We start from the raw sequence: 20,420 nt of genomic DNA, 5'->3' as shown, positions 1-20,420 counted from the left end.
AGCTCTGTAAAAGGATAGCACAGGTATAGTATGTACGGCTATTTGTAACAAATTCGCCAATTTAAGCAAATTTATTTAGTATATCTTGCATGCTGTTATTCTACACCCCAATTAAATTTCTCACATCAGCCTAACAAGTTCCCAGTTCCACTAGAATAACTATTTCCAAAGAACCACATTCAGCTCCGATTTATACCAGAGATCCCACATATTTACACAGGATGAATTTTCCCCCATTTTCTAGCTCACCGCACTTGCATATGGCAAAGTCCGTACAAGGTTGCCCATGTTGCCAACGCTAATTCACCCCCCACACTGTGCAGCATTCCCATCCCTGCTAAGTATTTCCAGCAGCATGTCAATCTGACTTGAGCTACTGAAGTGTTTGCTTTTCATATGTTCTTCTGTTTTTTTCCCTACATCTTAAGATATAAAAATGAAGTGCTTAAAAGCTCTTAAATAAATATAAACTCCCATGTTATTATAGGGCATTCTCCACTGCAGGCAACCCCCAGCATGCCCAAAGAGAAGTAATTTGTTCATCTCACACTGTATGCCTAAGACTGGAGTAGGTTTTGGTACCTTTGGCTTCTGTTTCAAAACCATGAAGGTAAGGAACAACCCCCAAAATGAAAGTTCAAAATCAAAGGAAGGAGGGATTTACACACCAGGAAGTGAACCCTTTCTGGAGAAAAAATGCTACTTATCCTCTGGCAATTCACTATAAACTTCATCTGCTGTGTAGCATGAGCTGAAAAATAATGACTGAAACCCAGGAATGCCATTTGTTTTGAATTGAAAAAGGTTTGGGTTTTTTTCCTTTCAGCTTATGGGCTGGGAGAAAAGTCTGTCTGAAAGTCAGACTGAAAATTATTTCCATCTGAAAGAAGTCAGTTTGAAATTTATTTCAGTAGCACCATGGCTTAGCAGAGGCTAGTGGATGAGGATCATAGAAATGCCTAGGGAAACAGGGCCTTCGATTAGGTTACCCAGGGCCCTGTGAGGCTGAGGCTTGAATAGTTCCTGTGAAAGTCTACCACATCTCTGAGCAACCCGGTCAAAAATCTAGCTGTTCCCGTGGCAAAGAATATTCTTCTGATATCCAGTTTCCTGTGGAGCAACTTGTGCCCATTGCCTCTTATCCTGTCATTGTGCATCCTGAACACACATGACATCCATGAGAAGGATGTCCCACGTCTTCTCTATGACTACCTCTGAAGCGTCAGGAGGCTATGGTTAAATCCTACTGAGCCTTCTCTTCCCCAGGCTGAACAAACCCGGGTCCTTCAACCTTTCTTCATATGTCAAGTCTTTCAACCTCTGACCATCTTGGTGGCCCTCCACTGGTCCCTCTCCAATTTGTCAGTGTCTAGGGGACAAGAACTGGACAAGAGTGCCAGGTAGAGTGGAATAATCAGATCCCTTGACCTGCTGGGCACAGAGAGGCAGAAGAGACACCACTGCACCCAGTAGGGTCTCTCAAAGGAAGAGGATTTTATCACGACTTTCTCTAAGTTGTCAGGGTTTGGGGGGTTTTGTTTGATTGGGTTTTTTAAACCACAAATGGGCAGACAGACCCTCAGAGCAAACAGCAGGTCAAGCAGAAGCAAGAGAACACAAGGATGCAGGCAGGTGCTCAGGAGGTCTCTTTGATCCTGACAGCTGCTGGGACGGAGCAGGAAGAGGGGAACACTGTGCACATCCTATGCTACCTATGCCACACACTTTTCCTCAAGCCTTTGGTACTGGTCACAGGTACAGACAGGACCCTGGATCTTTGCTGTCATTCAAAACATCAATTCTTGTGCTCACATGCTACCAAGCCTCACACCCTGAAGGTTTTCACAGCTGAAATCATGGCAAAGATGAAACACTGCAGAGTGCAGGGCTTTCTGCTTATTTTCCCAAAATAGAGTAAATGTTTTGGTGCTGCTCTCTTATAGTGTGACCAGGTGCCTGAGGCTGGGCTTAAGGAGCTAGCTACGCTCTCAGAAGGTGTCTCAAGATCACATCACACATCACAGGGTGAGCCAGTTGTGCCAGCGCAGCAGTGGCCCTGCTATTTCAGGCTCCTCTCCCAGAAACACCACATGCAGCAGCTCCTCTTGCAACAGCTCTCACAGCTTCTAACTCAGCGTTTCTGTACAACTCCATTAGTTATTACTCCTATATGCCCGAAAATTTCAGTAGCAACACAAAATGAATGCAAAGCAGTAGTTCGTGTCAACACATTTCAAACGTAAGGAAAAAAATTACCTCCTCTTTTAAGTGGCATGGATACCCGTGTTCTTACAGTACTGCTGAAGACCCATGCTGATGAGGGAGGTCTCCAGGAGGGGGGAGCCCCTACTCAGACAGCCCTTTCCCATCCGCCTGCACTGGCAGGGAAGGCGAAGCTGAGGGTTTCAGTGTTACTTGGTTACTTTCATTGAAAGGAACTGGGTTTTGCTCAATAGCCATTGAGTACATTCCTCAGATTCTTTTCTGTGCTGTGTAAGCCGGGGTTGGAAGTCACTGCTGAAAGCGCAGGAAGTTAAAAATCACCTTTTTTCAGCCTCCGGTCACCTCAGGGTACTTCTGTGATAAACTGACCCGGGCCTGAAGAATGGAGCACCTTTTATAGCCCCATCACAAAACAATTTACAAAATAATGAATTACTGCCCTTACCATGTCCTCAGCTGGCACTGCTGAGTCTGTAACCAGCCGTGCCCATTCGCAGGAGCACAAGTTGTGCCCTGGTGATAAGAGAGCCCCGCTGTCGTAGGGGCCAACGCTCCTCTGGTGCCCACTGAAAGCATGCGTTTTAAAAAACAGCATGGTGTATCTTATCCACTGAAATTAAACAAAGGTTTTCCACTGACTTTAAAGGGAGAAGGATTAAGAAATACATTTTCAATGCTCAGCTCCCTACTTAGAAGAACATTAATTAAAGCTCCCAGGGGAATTTAAAATTGAAACCCGGGCAGCCAGGACACAACTTTGTCCTGCATTGATTCAGTCTGAAAACCCAGATGATTAAAGTATTTCACAGTAATTGTGATCCACATGAAAGGCATTTTAAAATATTTACCCTATATTAATATTTAACCATACTGGAAATGAAAAATAGTTAAAGTGCTTACTAGCAAATTCTGGAAGAGAAGAAATCCTATTTAGGGCCAGTACCATAGTCTGTGGGGCAACACGGTGGTCACTGCCCGTCATTCAATCCCTGCTCCAAGCGTAACAGGTTGAGTTCAAGCAGCACCTCGGTAATATCCAAAGTCACAGGAAAAAGTCACCCTCCACCGCTCGCTGAAAGCCAACTCCTGTCTGTACAGCTTCAAACTTCACTCTTACATTACAGAAGCCCCTAACAGAGGGAGACGCTCCAAGTGCTAAACGTGAAAAGCCAACTATGAAAGAACAGGGCACCAACCTTCGTGTTAGATGAGGGACCACAGGGCAGGACTGAGCTCCACAAGACGACAACGTTAGATCAGGCCAGGTAGCAGAAGGCAGGATTCCTCCTGTCTCTCCTCAAGTCAGGCACTATCTTCCCAGATCTTTCTAAGTGAGGTAGCTATTTCACTTTATGGTCTGCAACATATATTTTTTCTCTCCCTTTTTCCTTCCAACTGCATATTTTTATAGGACTTCTGCCCTTAGCTATTTAAATACTGGCTTTAATTATCCCGGTGAATATTTGCTTCTGATTTTCTTGTAGCTACTTAGAAAACTGAACCTAAAGAGGAAAAAATCCAGAAAACTTTATTTTTGCATTCATTTAAAGGTACTCGGTTCAAAATCAGAGATGAAAGAATCTGAGGTTTTTTTCCAAGCAAGTTTTTAACCAGAAAGTTACAAGAAATTATGAGAGGATTGCTAAAGGTCAGCATGCTATATGAGAGGACTGCTAAAGGTCAGCATGCTATAACCAAATTCCAGCCTGTTAAATTACTGCTATAATATGCTTCCAAGAAAAATCTGTATTCAACATCTGTTTTCTTTACACAAGATCATTAGGAACAGACAGGCCGAGGCATAGCCTCATTCTGCACTTACCTCAGGTTTTGAAAGGACAAATCTGTCCCTCCCTAGATGCAGGACTAGATTCAGTCCTGGCCTTGTTGGACTTGTTCACTTGTGATGTTTTCAAGTTGCTTTGGAGTCAGACATTACCCAAAAAATCAGTATTAACGAGGAAAACAGGAAAGCGAGCTGGAGACGAGCCGGCTCTGCTTCTCGTCATTTGCACTCACTGCCGTTCAGGCTAATTTTTTATCAAGTCAAAGCAGATTTCTCTCTATGACATAGTTGGCAAAAAACATCCCGAAAAAAAATTGGTGGCTGATAGTCAAATTAGGAATCAGTGTGGATCCCAACATCCTGCTACTTCTGAAGAGGTCAGTACTCTAAAAATTAAAAACAGCCTGAACAAATGCACATTGCAAATATCTCTGCACTTAAAGTTATGGAAAGCAACTGTTACGCCCTAGCATGTGCTAAAACAAGTGTTTTCCAGCACCATCGATTTGTTTTTGAGAAATCAACACGAAATGCAGAGACATCTGGATATCTCAAGGTCAGGATGGTTGTGGATACAAATGCTACAGCAAAACAGCGTCAAGCTCTGCAGAAGGACAGGCCTCTCTGGGCACGACCCAAAACAACAGGACCAGAAGCACTGCACATTCCTCCCACCACTGCTGTAGCTTCCACCTTCCTCCCGTCCCTCCTCTCCCACCATTTTGGACCCTCTTCCTACCCCTGACACAAATGCAAGGCAAAGACTAAGAGGAAAATGTGCTTTTCTGGCTGTGGTGAAAATTTTGAAACTGTTCAACCTCTATCAAGGTTGTCATTACCCAAACATTTGATGCCACAAGCCGAGATAAGTGTTTTCACAAGCAAGAATCCCAGGACTTACAGAAAAAAATTGAGCATGAGTGTGCCTGGAACAACAAAGTGTTTGCAAATTGGGGCAACACTCTACCCGTGGGCTTACTGTACCTCCAGCTGCTTTTCCATCCCAGACCCAAGAAAGTAGCACCCATCATAGGAGCCTGGCCAAAGGGCTGTGGGGACATTGACTCAAATATATTCACCGTCTGGTTTTAAAGACTGATGAAGTGGCACAATGCAATAAAGAAAAACAAAAAAGGAACATCCAAATAGATTATCATGATCATCCAAAGTGCAACACTGCTTTTTTATTTAACAATTTTCAAAGGATCATGTTGCTTGTTTCCCTTATTCTTTCCACATCATGAACATCATGTTGCTACAATGCAGACAATTTTAAAATGAAAGTTAAACCTCGGGCTAGTATAGGGAGAAGTTCAGCTTACTGTGAGATCTTTTTTTTATTGCTTGTTTTGCCTTTGAAATATTTGTGACCGTGAAAAAATTTCTATTCCACTGACCTCAGTTTACCCACATGCAGGATATTTACTTACCCCCTCAAACAGCTATAAAGTTTATATCCAAGACTGTTTTTTGTAATAAATCTTGAGCTGTGCAGTTGAACTATTGACATTTTGAACCCACATCATTGATCCTGCAGTGTTTTAAGAAAAAAAGGTAAGGAAGAATAGAGGTAGCATAGAATAAGGGGGGAACAGGTGGACTGTAAAAAAATCGGTAGGGCTTCATTTGACAGATGAGGGAAAGGATACAAAGCAGAACTCAGGAAAGAGCAGGGAGGAGGAAGGAAGAAGAAAGATTTATGAAATGGTGCTTCAAAGACCAGTGAGATAAAGGGTTACCCACAGCTGCACATGCCCACCAGGATGGGGCTTGGTTTATTTTTCAGTGACAGGGATTATGCAAAATTAGTAGAGCAGAGACGCAAACTCAGCTACAACTGCCCTGTTTCATTAAGAAGTAGCTGCTGAATTAGAGATTGTTCTACCCAAAGATGACCGTGGTTTCCACACTGCACACATTGACTGGATGTAAAGCAGCTTTCCCAAGGGCCTGAAACTTCCTCTGAAATTTGCATTGGTTTGTAGGATACCTTGCTTTGTTTCTCCCTACAATGGAAAAAGAGAGTTAAACCACCCCCTCCTAAATAAAACTAACATTTTCAATAAGCTAAATGCAAAAAAATGTTATACCATTTCACTACTTCTTCCAGGCAAAAAGGCAAGCGAGGTGTGACATTATGAGGCTTTAAATAGAAGTGCCACTGTGGTTTCTCTCCTGTAGATGGTTTTTATCTAAATTATGAGATTGTTTGCAGTAACGCATCTCAAACAGAGCATAAAGGCAAACTAAAGACACTAGCTTTAGATTTTGACTTTAAAAGGTGTGGACAAGACAGTGGCACAGCAGCATGCAGAAGCAAGGGCTTTGAGAAGGAAACAAGCTCGAGAGCCCCAGAGACAGGACCGCCACACCTCACATTTGCTGGCAGGCCCCGTATTCAAATCCTGGGTCAGCAATAAGAATTATTGACATTGCACTGACCATATAACTCCTTCTGAAAGGAGTATTGACATTTTTAGGCAGATTGCCAAGACAAGCATTTGCAGTATCGATAGCGAAAGCAAAGTTTTGATGAGCAGAAAGCTTGACCCATCCTTTGGTCCCTTTGAGGCAGAGCTGAAGCAGGGTGGGAAGGCAGGATGCCGAAGCACGCTGTTAGACCCCCTGTTTGGAGAAAGCTAAATGTAATGCCACTGAAAGGACCTCACTTCTTTCATATTATAGTAGAGAAGTTAAAATTCATGACCTTTGAAGAGAAATCCATTTGGAGACATATTTTCACACACATGAAACAATTACAAGGAATAGCCCTTTCCTTTATCCCTCAAGGAAATTTCAAGCTTAGTTAGCAACATCAGTTACTTCTATGGCAACAGACAGAGATATAAACACAGGATTATAACCTTCAACAAAGGATCAAGAAGAGGAAGAAATAGGACTTGGAGAGAAATGCCTGGAAGAGCTGCAAAAAATGTAGAACGTTACTAATTTTCTTAAAACACATATTTCTCCTTGCTTCCAACAGGACTATGAACATTTTATCTTTTTAGAAAAACCTTTGATTCTGAAGAGGAAAAGAGAGAGGACTGCGCATTATTTTTTGCTGGCATAATAATCGATCAAATTGTTGGGATCACTGACACTTGGGACAGGGCATGACAGGGTGTCTTGCAGCTCACAAAATTAAGTTTACACTGGAAAGCTTGTACTTTTGTTCTACAGAAGTTGCTATAGAGATGGGATTTCAGGCACATATATGCAAGTAAATTTAAAATTCCCACATACACTTATGTACACTAAATGGAGGTGAGCAGGTAATTCTAGTGTTGTCAAACCAAACCTGATCTTTGAGGGAAAGCACAGATGATACGTTTTAAAGTCTACTTTGCTGTAAGCCAAGTCGCCATTCCCTTTCACCCGTGAAGCCATTTGCACCACCTCCAAATGCGATCAAGCCCTACTAACACAACAGCAGCAAATCCTTTGCTGCTTGTCCCAGCGTAAATAACTGCACGAAGCACCGCACAGTGCTGAACTGAGCCCTGTAGAAAAAGCAGGTATTTCCTCTCCTATTTTTCCCTTCCATTTTCGCCGGCAGGGTCAGCCAACCCCCTTGGCAGGGGGAGCAGCTGCCCCAGAGGGTGCCCAAGGGCCCATCTCCATTGCAGCCTGGCCAGGGAACACACCAGGGGCCATGTCAGGAGAGCCAACCCCAACCCCAGCAGCAGAGTATGTGTGGCAGCCTGAGCCAAAGGTACAGGGCCAGGGCCCAATTGCTACTCAGGCAAATTCATTTTGGGCCAGTTTGGGTGTGTCTGCACGAGCTGCAGTTACTTTGGATTGCCCTACAGCAGCCATTTCCCAGGAACATCTGTCTCCTTGGGGCCCAGCCAGAGGAATAAAGGCTGCTTTTTTTTTTTTAATCACCACCCTCACTTACCCCAGACACATGCTTCTACATGAGACAGAGAAAGTAAGAAAGTGAAAGCGCAGCCTGTGCAGAGACTAGCAACAGGTCTGAGGCATGACCCGATTAGCAACAGGATCTGAGAAGAGGCAGGTGCGTGGGAAGCTCCCAGCAAGCGAAACACAAGCCAGGCCATAAAGAAATCTTTGAGCCTTCATAGCTAATCCAGGGCATGCTGAGAGAGTTAGGGTTGTTCACCCCGGGCCATAAGCAATGAGGTCAGGAAAACCCTTCATCTGCAGAGATAGGAGGGAGGAGGTGCACAGCCCACTAAAGAGCAATGCAAGAACATCTGCTGCTGGGCAGAGGTCTGACCAGTCACCGGGCAGTTTGTCAGGAAGCCAACAACAATGACAGCAATGAAATAATTGGGTAATACTGCCTAGCATTAGATGTGAAAGGAAAGACATTAAGCATGTTCTGACGCTTAAAGTAACTATTTACTCCCAAAGCAGGGAAGGATTAAGGGAGCACATAGTGCAGACAGGCCTAAAGGCAGGAAGTTCTCTGCATCCTTCAGCATCTTTTGCCAAGAGAGATGCTGTGCCTTATTATTCACTGGTAATATCCCAGGCCCCGGAGTCACCTTTTTGCTTTTAAAAAGCCCCAGTGAAAGGTCTCATTTTGCTATCCAGGCACAAAAGTTGCCTTTTGGAAGTCAGGTGCAAAAGCCCTGTACAATCTCATCCGCAAGTCCCCTGCTGTGCTGGCAGGGCTGCACGCGGGGAGGAGGCGGTAGTGCAGCAAATAGAGCCAGGCAGAGCAGACTGACAGAGCCCAGAGTCGTTACGAAGTTAGCAACGACAATTCCCGGCGTGCCTGGAGTTACTCTCATCACTTGTAAAACTTGAAAAATTAACCTCCTGCTTTGCACATAAATAATCCACCCGGGGACTGATTAACTGTACAACTGTCAATGGGTCTACAGTGCTCACATGCTTCCCCTGTTCAAACAATTCCAGTTGCCAGCAAGGAAGGACATAAGAAAGGATGACTGTTTTCCAGTCCTTTTCCAAAGGAGTGGAAGCTGCCATAATATTTAACCTTTCCTCTACTCTTCCACCAACATGCACCCCGCCCCACCCCACCCCGCCATTGGTTCCCACACCCCAGATATGAAAGCAGATAAGGAGGTCCCCGGCTTGCTGCTTCCTGGTGGTGAGTCACGGCTCTGAGTCAGCCTTTGTGTTCTAGGGAACCTGGAAGGCTTTGAAACACGCTGTTGATTTTGGCAAAACCACCTCTTCTTGCTTTGAGGGTAAAACAATTTACACACATCATTTTTGGTCTGAAAATAGCCACTGAGATGAAAACAGCAAGAGAATGACCAAAGATCTTCTTGTACTGGACTCTCTGCACAGCAGCAGCAGAACCTCCCCGTCCTGGGGCACAGTTGCAGTAAAGTGATTGAGCCACAAAATACCGCTTAAGCACTGAAGGTTCGAGCAAGAGGTAGTCACAGCCCCTAACTGTATTTTATGCACAGAAGGTGCCACTATTTATGACTTTGGATACAACCACCTCCAGAGCAATTTGTCACCTTTTCAGTCATGACCAAGAAAGGTGTCATCACCTGCTGGGTCACTGTCTGCTTCCCATAGCCAGGTGACAACTGAAGTTAAACCAATTCCAGTCCTGACATCAGTAAGCCAACCTCCTTCTCCTCCATTTTCCCTGGTGCATTCCTTCTAGCAAAGCCAGGCCACTGTCTTTAGGTGCTCAGATCTTAAGGAGCTTAGCACCAGGAGAAGTGTCTTTTGATAAACAGGAGTTTGTCCTGTCTCAGTTGAGACATGCCAGTAATGAGGGAAACTCTGGCAGATCCACCTCTCAAGAATCCATGTGTGTCTTTGCCTAGTCCTTCTCTGTATCCACAGATCAGCACTTTGTATTTATATAGAAAAAAATCCCCTCATTCTTGGCAGAGAAAAGCCCCCATATTTTTATTAACATGTTTAAACATTACATCAGCTGCTCATCTCAAGCATTCATCTGCATCATCCACTTCTGTGCCTACTTCTGTATCTGTTTTACAAAACCTTTAATTAAATTAATTATGCTTTAATATATATATATTTTAATTTCCTTTTGCAATCATATTTCAGACATCTTTTGATCTCATATTGCAATTCCAAACTACACTCCTACCCTTCATGAATGTTTGGTAAACACCTTTGCTTGGGCCAGATTCATTAGCATTTTAATTATTTTCTCACTCCAGGACTACTCTGCTGTCCCTTCTTCCCACAGTATGGCAAATTAGGCCATTTCTAGATTAATCCCTAAATCCATCGAAGTGTCTTAAAGCATAAATATGACAGCATAAAGAAAACAGAAAACGTTATCTGCAAAAAGTACAATGAGTTGTTACGCTTCCTTTCAGAGTGTAACTATTGTTAAAGAAATTATTTCAAGGAAATTGGTTTTAATATTCTTTAATAGGGATTTTGCATGATAAAGCACAGAAACTTGAAACATGCCAAAGCACATGAGAGAGCAATTAAAATATCAGTTGTAACAGTATTTTTTTTTTAAAGTTTGCTTGAAGGAGTATTGAGAAGGGAAAAACCTGATGTGTTAAAACTTAGCAAAGATTTTAACCTTGATTTTTAACTTGAGTTTGAGTGTGGAAAACAGCTTTGGTACTCTCCTCCTTACACATCTTTCAAATACTTTCTTTAAAAATAAATTACCAAAAAACATAACACTACAGAGCACTTTTTCAATTCTAAATGTTTTTGTTTTAAAATTTGGCTAGTTTTTTAAATGGCTACACACTTTAAAAACCAAAGTGAAATATTTCACCTAACCAGAAATGTCCTTTCCCTTCTGCCAAGCCTGGCCAACCAAACTAAGTAAAAAGCACTTTGCTCAAGCTCTGCGCAAACAACTCCAACAATTTACTATGCATCAGATGCTAAAAATTCAGGTGCATGTTTCTTAGTCTGCTTTAGTCACAAAGCAAGAAAAATGTAGCTTCCCTCTTTTGTTCATGTTTAGACCTCACTGATTTGTGACTGTGATTTAGTGAGAGCATGCACGCAATCAGCTATGTGGGTCAGCTATCAAGTGATTATTTATCTGATCCCTTCCTTATATCACTACATACATAGCACCATCACTAAGCTATACTTTAGAAAAGAAATCCACTAGCACTAATCCTGATCCCATAAAAAAATCACCAGCATCCTTAGCATAGTCAGTCTCATTCAATAAGGTAGGACCCACTGCTTATTCAAGGTAAAGCATATGTGGGGACTTCCAAAGAAAAGTACATTTGCAATACTTTTAGGCTTTATTTTCATTGAAAAAAGGACACGTTTCACCATGGGGAGAAAAAAAGTGGCTGTCAAACCTCTAGCTCTTCTATAAAAGAGTGGAGACAAAGCCCTTGGTTTTCACATCAGGTAAAATCAAGGCCACAGGAGGGATAAGGGTGAGACCTACTGTGGCATGTTAGAAAAGCTTCCAATGCTTTTACTTCTCTTTGGATTTAATAAAGAAAGTCTATATGCATCTTTCTTCTCATGGAGGGTAGAAGCAACTGCAGTTCACACCTTTAGGTCATTAGAAATGCTCCAATTAACCACTTCGCTGCCTTTGCAGACAAATTCACTTAGAATGTAAGTTGCTATTTTAGCTGAATTCACTTCCAAACCAAAGACAGGCCACTTATATTTGGATTAATCAAAATTAACTTCTGATGGGTATTATTTAAGCAACATTAAAACACATGCATTGTACAACTGGTTTTCCCAGGCAGACAAGCTTTTAGCTTGCTAGCTTGTTTCTTATCCAGGAGGACAATTTTCCTAGCGTGAACCTCTCCCACGTGTATTCAAAAATGCACCTGCTTTCCTATCTGCCAGTATTGTGGGAGCAATGCGAACATTGCACCACCTTTGTATCCTCTCGTAACATTAGCAGGTATCTCAGGCTGGTCTAGCTGAACCCCTCGAGGATAAACAGATAGAGCAGGATCTGCTATTACAGGTCTGGGGCTGCAATCACTCCCCAAAATGATTGCAAGCAGAAATCCTGTTCTTCTGCAGTCCCTTTCCAACTTATTTGCCTAAAACACTTCAAGTAATTCCCCATAGCAAACTAATGCAGGGCAGCAAACAGCAGGTAAGACAATCCCTTGAGTTTCTCATAGCCATTTGGCTATAGCATCCCTTTGGAAATGGACATTTCCAAATCTAAGCCCATAGCCAGGTTCCAGCAAAAATATTCTTTTCTTTCACCAGCTTACAGTGAATTTAAATTTAAAGGAATGCTTAACAGTGTTAAACATCTTGCCAGGAGGTGTATATTAGACTCACTACAGCGAATTCTCTGAGAATAATGCATGCGACTTGATTAACATTTTCAGAATAACTTATATCTGCAGACAAAAATCAAAATGTTTTTTTACTGAAGAGCCATCAACTAGGGCTTCTTTCAGGCAGGTAACAATACCACAATTCTGCCACTTCCTAGCAGTAATTTCTCTATGTTCCTGGGAAATACTCCCACTGGAAATGGAAGAGATTAATAAAGGGCAAGAGTGAAGGAGAGCAACAACCTATCTTTGCTGGAACCAGTAACATCCACCAGCAGGAGATATGACCTTTACGGTTTGATTGAGGAAGACAGAGTATGGGAACCATGTGGGCTTTGCGTACAAACAGCTTTCAGATTCATTCGGAGGCTATTCATAGACTGAAATAGGATGTGAAAGCAACACAAGAGTGACCAGAAAAAATATAACATTACTTCCCACAACTAACAAGCTCTTTCCAGTTTGGCCTGCTACATCCAACCCTGCTTTCCTAATGCTCTACGCAAGTTGCAAAAGTCTGCTCGAGACCCAGCATATCTGATTTCACACAGGCACCTGTAAATGTAGGGCAGTGATATCTGGTATCTGTCCTACTTCAGTAGTTCCACCTAGCTCCAAAAGGCTTCTTTGGAGCCTAACCTTTCATTATACAAACAGGACAAAAACAAACTCAGCAGGATACTAGCACTTCTATTTATGAAAATAACCCACTGGGAACTAGTATATGGTCCAACACATTATCATCATATAAATCAGGATTTAATCTGAAAACAATGACATGCTGTTAATCTAATTGGGCTGTTAAAGCCTAACAATGACAATTCTAATATAAGTTTTTGATACAGGGACTGGGGAAAGTGATGGAAAAAAAATAAATGAAAGACTGTTCAAGAATAGGGAAAAGAACCAGAAACAGAGAAGGAAAAATTACAGTGGAAGGGAAAAATGCCAAAACTGGAGGCTGTCCCAAAAGTGAATTTCCCTAATGACAACAAATGCAAGGATGAGCTAACCAAGAAAATCAAGGTGATTCTTCTTGTGGGTTTGAGATTCTCACACTTCTGCCTAAGAAAAGATTTTGGTGCTCAGAGCCCCAGGGCCACCTCAGTGGCTGTAGGCTTTTGAGACCAAAGCTCCTACCGAGTACTTGCACTCAACTACTGAGCATACCCCAAAACTGAAAGTCTTCTCAGAGTTACTCCTTGGGAAACCTACCTCACACCTACCCCTCAGAGTACTGTACCTTTTACCCAACATATATCTAATGTGAAGTACTTAAATAGTTCTTGGAAAAGATGAGGAGAGTTCCCTACACTGCGGGCAGAGAAAGGAGTTGCTTTTGTAGGAGAGGAAGGTTACCTTATCCCAGAACACCTACACCCTCTAGATCCCAAGCCTGGCCCTTGGGATCCCTTCAGCACAGGGGGAAGGCGATCCATGGATGGGTAAAGGAGATACATTTAAAAAGTCAGATATGTATTTTTCCCAGCTCTTTTTCCCTTTTCCTGCAGGAAAATATACAAGTGGTATAGAAAATACCTTAGTTTATACTTTTACATACCCAAAGTGATTTTTCAGAATGTGGCTAGCATTGTCTGAAGATGGTGTTTACCTCATATGCTTCAGAAATTTCACAGGATTGTCACGCTAACTAGGATCATTTCTGAGTTGCTAAAGCATCTGTGTCAAGAGACTTCCCCAGTGCCAACAAGCAACACTTAAAATCATTGCATACTGCTGATGTGTAACTGGCACCCTTAAAGTTCTCATATCTTTTGCACTAAGACATCAGAAATCCTCTTTTGTGGCCAGAGTCCACAAGCTATGGGTGTCATTAAAGCTGTAGTAATTATCACTGATAGGATCTGGCACAGATTCTTAATTTGCTGTGGGAAGGTAAGTCCTAACAAAAAAAAAAAAACATTCTTCTGCTGCAATATGCAAGTTTCAAATCTTAAAAGAAAACAAAATTCGAGCAGAAATACGACCTACACCCATTTGTTCATAATTTTCCCTCCATTATTTGCTGCATTTTATTGTTCATAACAAACAATAGAGATGTTTACAAATATATTTTTATGCAAGCCCTTTGTGATAAAAATAACTCCTTCCACAATTCACATTGAGGTGCAGAGGATTCTTGCTCCTCCTTCCAAACCAACTTGCATGTACTTGAGTAGGTCTTGCTGCCCCTCTACATCTTCCTCCCTCTAAACATGGCAGAGGGAGATGCCAGAGCTGAAGGAACGAGCTTACTGCTTTGTATGCACACAGCAACAATGAGAAGTAGGTTGTTTGATGTTGAGGGTGAGTTGAATTGATCCAGGCATTCCTTTCCAACACTATTACTTATAACAAGCAGTACATATTATTGACCAGTGAACAATACAATAATAATGTAATTAGCTTTCACTTAAACAATTGTTGTCATTTCCGATCCAAGTTCAGGAAGCAGCACAGACTCAGGAGGGCAAAGGGTTGCAATTAGCAGGCACAGCTCCCTGCTAGAACTGCATTAACCCTGTATAGGTACGTTTTTGGATACAGCAAGCAGTCAAATGCAGCCCACAGCAGTACCCAGAGGAAGACTACATTTCTACAGTCATTAACATTTGTGAAGTTACTCATTAAATCCTGACTGAGTCCAGTGGTGTGAACCAGTCCCATGCCTCAGCAGACAGATGATCCATCAGCTCCTCTTTGCTGGGATCATAACACCACACTGAAAGCAAGCTGCAGGTTTTATAGACAATAAAGAAGCTCCTTCCTCACCTGCCCAACTCCAACTTTGCACAGGAGAAAGAGCCACCATCCAGCCTCCTCTCGTGCAAATACAGCACAACCTAGGACTTACACGCAACTATCTCCAACCACTGGCATTGTGGAGGCCAATTCAGTTTCAAGGCCAATAAATGCTGCCCTGTTTTCCTATTAACAATTTCACCAGCATCTTCTCTGAGTATGGTTCTCTGGGAACCATCCCTGGCTAATCTATCTTTAAACGTTTTATCAGAAAGCTACTCTGATTTGGTATATCTGCTGGGGAGAAACCACATCCTTAATTGGTATAACTGTATCAGTGATCAAAGACATATCAATGTATCCAGTCTAGATAGAATTATATCAGCTATGTATAACCTACTTTGAACAGGGAACAGGTTAAAATTGTTCTGGGAAAATAATTTTTTGGGCCTGACCCAAGAGAAACATTAACAATATTCAGTAAATAAAAAAATCATCCTAGGCCATAATATACCTTTTGTTTACAGGCATTGTGTGTTGAGGCTGAGAGCACTGGGAACCAAGGGCTTAGGCACAAAAGAGACTTTATGCATTAACCACAGAAGAGAGGTCAGGGAAGGGCCTTTGCAGCTCCTCCTTCAGCAGTGAGAGCACTCACTCACCACATGGGGAAATCCAGAGTCCAAAACCTCTTCTTCCAGATGCAGGAAGGAGACCTTGTACCACCAAGGAGAATATGCTACTACAAAAAGGTACCCGAAAACCCATTCCCTCAGTCCGCACGAGCTCCCCCGTGGAGGCTTTCATCCATCAGCCAGGGACCCAGGCTCCTGGGCAGGGTGCACACAAAGGTGGTTTCTAGTCCCCCATGAACCAGATCACCAAACCCTTGTCAATTCTTTTCCTTTTTTGAAAAGCAACAAAAAATCCTCCCAGACCCTTTTCTAAATCCCTCTTTCCCGACCTATAATCACTTATTCAGAGGAGTACACTAGTGACATCTCTTTGGAAACTCAGAGGATGAAATTATGGTTGAATTGAAGAATTACAGTTTCTAACTTCCCCCTTTTCTACTGTAGAGCCTAACTCCTCATTGTTTTAATTCAGAGGAGAGATTAGTACCAACTGTGTTTAGCCTCTTATCTTTGCTCAACAAAGAAAGTCATATAATGTTTCAGGAAATGAGTTCAAGTGAAAATAATCACCTTTTTCACAGCACTAAATGCCTAGGAAAGATTCTGGTTTGCCCGTTCTGGCATCTTATGTTTACTCAGGACAGACATGGCGCAGGCAGTAAAAAGAAAAAGAAAAACCTGAGCTGTAATACTGAAGGACCAGCCTAGGGTTAAAAGTTATTTTCATGCCTAATAAATTCCTACAGCTCTGTAAAACTGCCAAAGCAGGTGTCACTTATGATAGTAGCAGTTTTTGTGATGGTGCTGGATGCATTTTTTGTGATGGAGCATGTTTTGTGATGGAGCATTTCAGTGGAGATGATCACAAACTCATCTTTTAGAGACAGAAGTATTATTTCACCAGCATATTAAGTACAATATTAAGAAAACAAGTAATCTGAAAAAAACAGTGATATTAATGACACAAATAGATCTGTACCACAGGGAAGATCTCTGGGTGTTTCAGGATGTATGACTAAGTGGTAAGATACAAGAAACAGCAGCTATAGGGAGCACAATGCAAGCGCTCAGTACCATTGTTTTTGAAATTAATGTTTATCAGTTTTCCATGAATCACCAACTGCACTTTAAATACCAGTGCCTGTATTCTTCAAGAGGCTATAAATACACCCAGTTTATTTGGCTGTTCTGGAGAAAGCTGTGAAAAGGATGACATTTGTTCTTAATATATAGCAATGATGAAGAGTTGTCACAGGACTGAAACAACACGTTTTTCTTTTTCTAGATGTGAATGACAAAATACTTCTGTACACTGTCACTTCCCTTTCTGATGGAAGAAAGCCTTATCAGTCTGTTTGGTAATAACACTCCTGAAGTTGTTTTGACTAGACTTTTTCCTTCTAGTGACTCCAGCCTACAATACATCATGCTGGTTATATTGGTGTGTGTTTTATAACACTTGGTTACCTCCCAAGCTCAATATGATCACGAGACCAATATTATTGGAAGTTTAAATCTGCACAAATCCATTTTGGTCAGTGGAGCTATAAAGCCTTTTGCTGGTATTTCACAAACATTAGTTGTCTTGTACTTAGAGCTGCACTCAGGTCGGGGAAGCTTTTTCCTCCAGGTGAGAAAAGTAAGAAAGCGTGGAGTGGCTCGTGCACTATTACACAGCAGGACCAAGCAGGTTATTCAATCCTTTCCTACACCACTTTCTCACAGGGAGAAAGAGTGTGGGGAATCAAACTACTGAGCAACAAGAACACGCAAAGGAGCTGCTGGAGAGCAGACCTCTGTCTCGATCCCCAGGACCACTACTCACTTTTTCTTTCAGACTTCAAAGACAATATAAAAAAACTTAAGCCTTGACCTTAGCAAAGATGCCTTTCCCTTGCAGTGGGATGAACCTGAAATCCACACATCAACCTCATTGTATTCAAAGTTATCCAAGAGTGAGTTTGGACTAACATGTCTTTATCAAACATTTAAACAGAAAACAAATGAGTCTGTGCGCAAAAGAGCACAGTTAAGGAACCTGTGCATTTCAGTCCCGATGACAGGAAAAATTAAGTGCTCAAAAAAATGGACATGAGGCTACATTTCTAGTGTTATCTGAGGTCCACTGATACATCTGTCTATTTTCTAAGCACTGTTAAGAGAAATAATTTGTTCTGAAATATATAATCTAGTCATATCTTAAAGACAGGACAAAGTCAGTTCTTTCACCTTCCTTCCCACTTCGTAAACAGCCCGCTATCCACTCTCTTGTCCATGTTTCTAACATGTTAGCTTTAGCCTTTCCATTCACAGGGATTTGCACAAGCTACTTTCGATTCTTACTCACCTAACTCCATGCCCTATGAGATTTCACTTGAATTTCAGGTTCACAGTAGCCGGAATTGCCATGTCTTCAGCATCCTTCCTATAGAGTATAATTTCTAAAGAGTACATTTTTGTTTCTTTGAAGTGACCCTTAAAATGTTTCCCTACTCAACCTGGCATATAATAGACCAAATCAATAATACCACTGCACTGCAATTGTTTGATTCAGGTCAGACATTCAAAAACCTGGAGGATACTTTGAACAGCGATAAAAGAATACTGTATCAGCCTGTCCTCAACATGCAGCACCAAACTTGCTTTGTAGGAGACAGGCACTGGAATCTGAGTAGAAATGAATAAGGAATTAGAAGAAAACCATACTGAACATGAAATAAAAGCCACACATTTTTTCCTTCCATGGATTAATACAGCTTGCACAGAAATCAAAGAAAAAGCAACATACTCTTTGCACACCTCTGAAAAGAAGTCAGGTGGTAGTTGTATAACACCCATAACTAAAAGGCTCAAAGAAAAAAACTTGAAAACGAATATTTGTACATTTCCTTTTAGAAGAATTACTTTATGGGGCAAAATAGGTTCTTAAATATTTTAGAGTTATGTTCTATTACATGTTAGGCCTGAAGTTTCTTGGAGAGTGGTTGTATTTGTAATAAGAATGGTAACTTGACAGTACAACTGCTTTTTGTAGGCAACCTATGTAGATTAGAGATGGACTTCCTGAGCACAGACAAAATGCCAACACTTTCAGGCTGCAGCTATCACGGTTCCAAGAGCCGAAGCACAGAGAGATCTTTCCTTCCCGCTGTGGCTGCTGGAAAGTTGTGGGGTTTCTGCATTAGTCAGCACAAGCAGACCTTGTTTTTCTCATTAATTGCACCAGCAGGGTATATAATAAACAGCTGCCTCAGAGGGAAGAGGAGTGAGAAGGGATAATATGAAAGGAGAGTCCAGTGTAATGAATTAAGTGTAATGAATAAAGTGGCTTTGTTTTAGCCTGTTCATTCTCTCACTGGCATTTGTGAACAGAAGGAAGTAACAGAAATAACAGCCTTAGTATGCATCCAGTCACTAAAAGGCTGGTGAGCTCTAGTATTTCCAAGGCGCATGTATTTAGCCCATGTATGAATATTGAATGCATGTTCTTGTCCCAGAACTTGGCAGTCTCAATGTAAAATCTGGGGCTATTTCTCAAACACAGCCTTTTTGGGGGAGTTCTGAAGCCTCAGACAGGGACATAGATCCTGTCCAGAGAGCTGCTTGAGTAGGGGTGTGCAGTCATGGTCACTGAAGAGGAACACCCGAATACAGACCCCAGGGAAAGGGAAACACCTTTTAGAGCGACCTGATTTATCAGAAATATATTTTCCCCAATTCAGACAAGAGAATATTTAGTGCCTGAAAAGATGGCTGAAACAGCTTAGAGATTAAATGAACTGAAATGCCCTCCTACCTTTGTTGTTTATTTTCTCCCCCTTCCTTCAGCTGCTCTAGTACAAGAGGAAGCTGCTGGAAATGGCAGGTTCTGCTTTGTATACATACATGCTTTTATAAACAGTGATATAAAATCCAGGCCCCTCACCCTACGTGCAAGGAATTCTTTCTTTCTTTAAAACAAAAACTTTTAAAAGAAATCTTAATGGGAAATAAAAACAATGTTCTTCTGGGAACAACAGAGACTACTTACACCTGAGAGCCAACCACCAAATGCTATTATTAAGCATCTTGTTGGTGGAATTACAGTGAAGGCTTACAAAAAATGTCTCCAAATTAATTCAAAGGTATGAGACACCCAAATTATAACACAATTCAAGTGTGCTTTAGCTCTTCCAAAAACCCCCAGCATAAGTATGCAATTCAAGGCCTAAAGTGCAAGCTTCATACCCATAAAGAAAGTGGATTAATTTAGGAAACCAAATTGTAAAACTGTTCTCTACCTTACATTTTCTTTCCAAAGCATTGGAGAGATACAACTTTTCTCCCAGGGAAGGTCTTGGCAGTGCAGAAGCAGAAACCCATCAGCGCTGGAAAGCAGCACCCTACAGCATCACCAGCAAAGGGAGCAGTGGCCCCTGGCTGCGCTTAAATAGGGCCCCGGCAGGGGCAGCTGGGTCACAGCTGGGGCTGATCAAGGCTGTGAAGGTGGAGTAGGGGCTCTAGCAGGTACGTGCTGCCTGAGCGTGGAAAATTCCATGCTCCATCTTTCCAGTTTTTGAGGGCATTTTCCTTGCTAATGTAGATGAGGGATGCTGCTTTCTGTACCACGGCAATAAAAGTCACTAAGAGGGAAACTTTCAAATAGGCCAGAAGGTTTTAGAAACGTGGATCTCACTACTTGTCAGTGAAAGTTGTGCTCTTAAACATATCCCTTAGATACATCCGTAAATCTCATCCAGAGTGGAAAAGATTTCTAGAAAGGGAGATGAGAAGAGGGACACTTAA

The sequence above is a fragment of the Calonectris borealis genome, chromosome 6 (assembly GCF_964195595.1).
Source record: "Calonectris borealis chromosome 6, bCalBor7.hap1.2, whole genome shotgun sequence".
In the NCBI taxonomy this organism is placed as follows: domain Eukaryota; kingdom Metazoa; phylum Chordata; class Aves; order Procellariiformes; family Procellariidae; genus Calonectris; species Calonectris borealis.
This window is presented reverse-complemented; position numbering follows the sequence as displayed.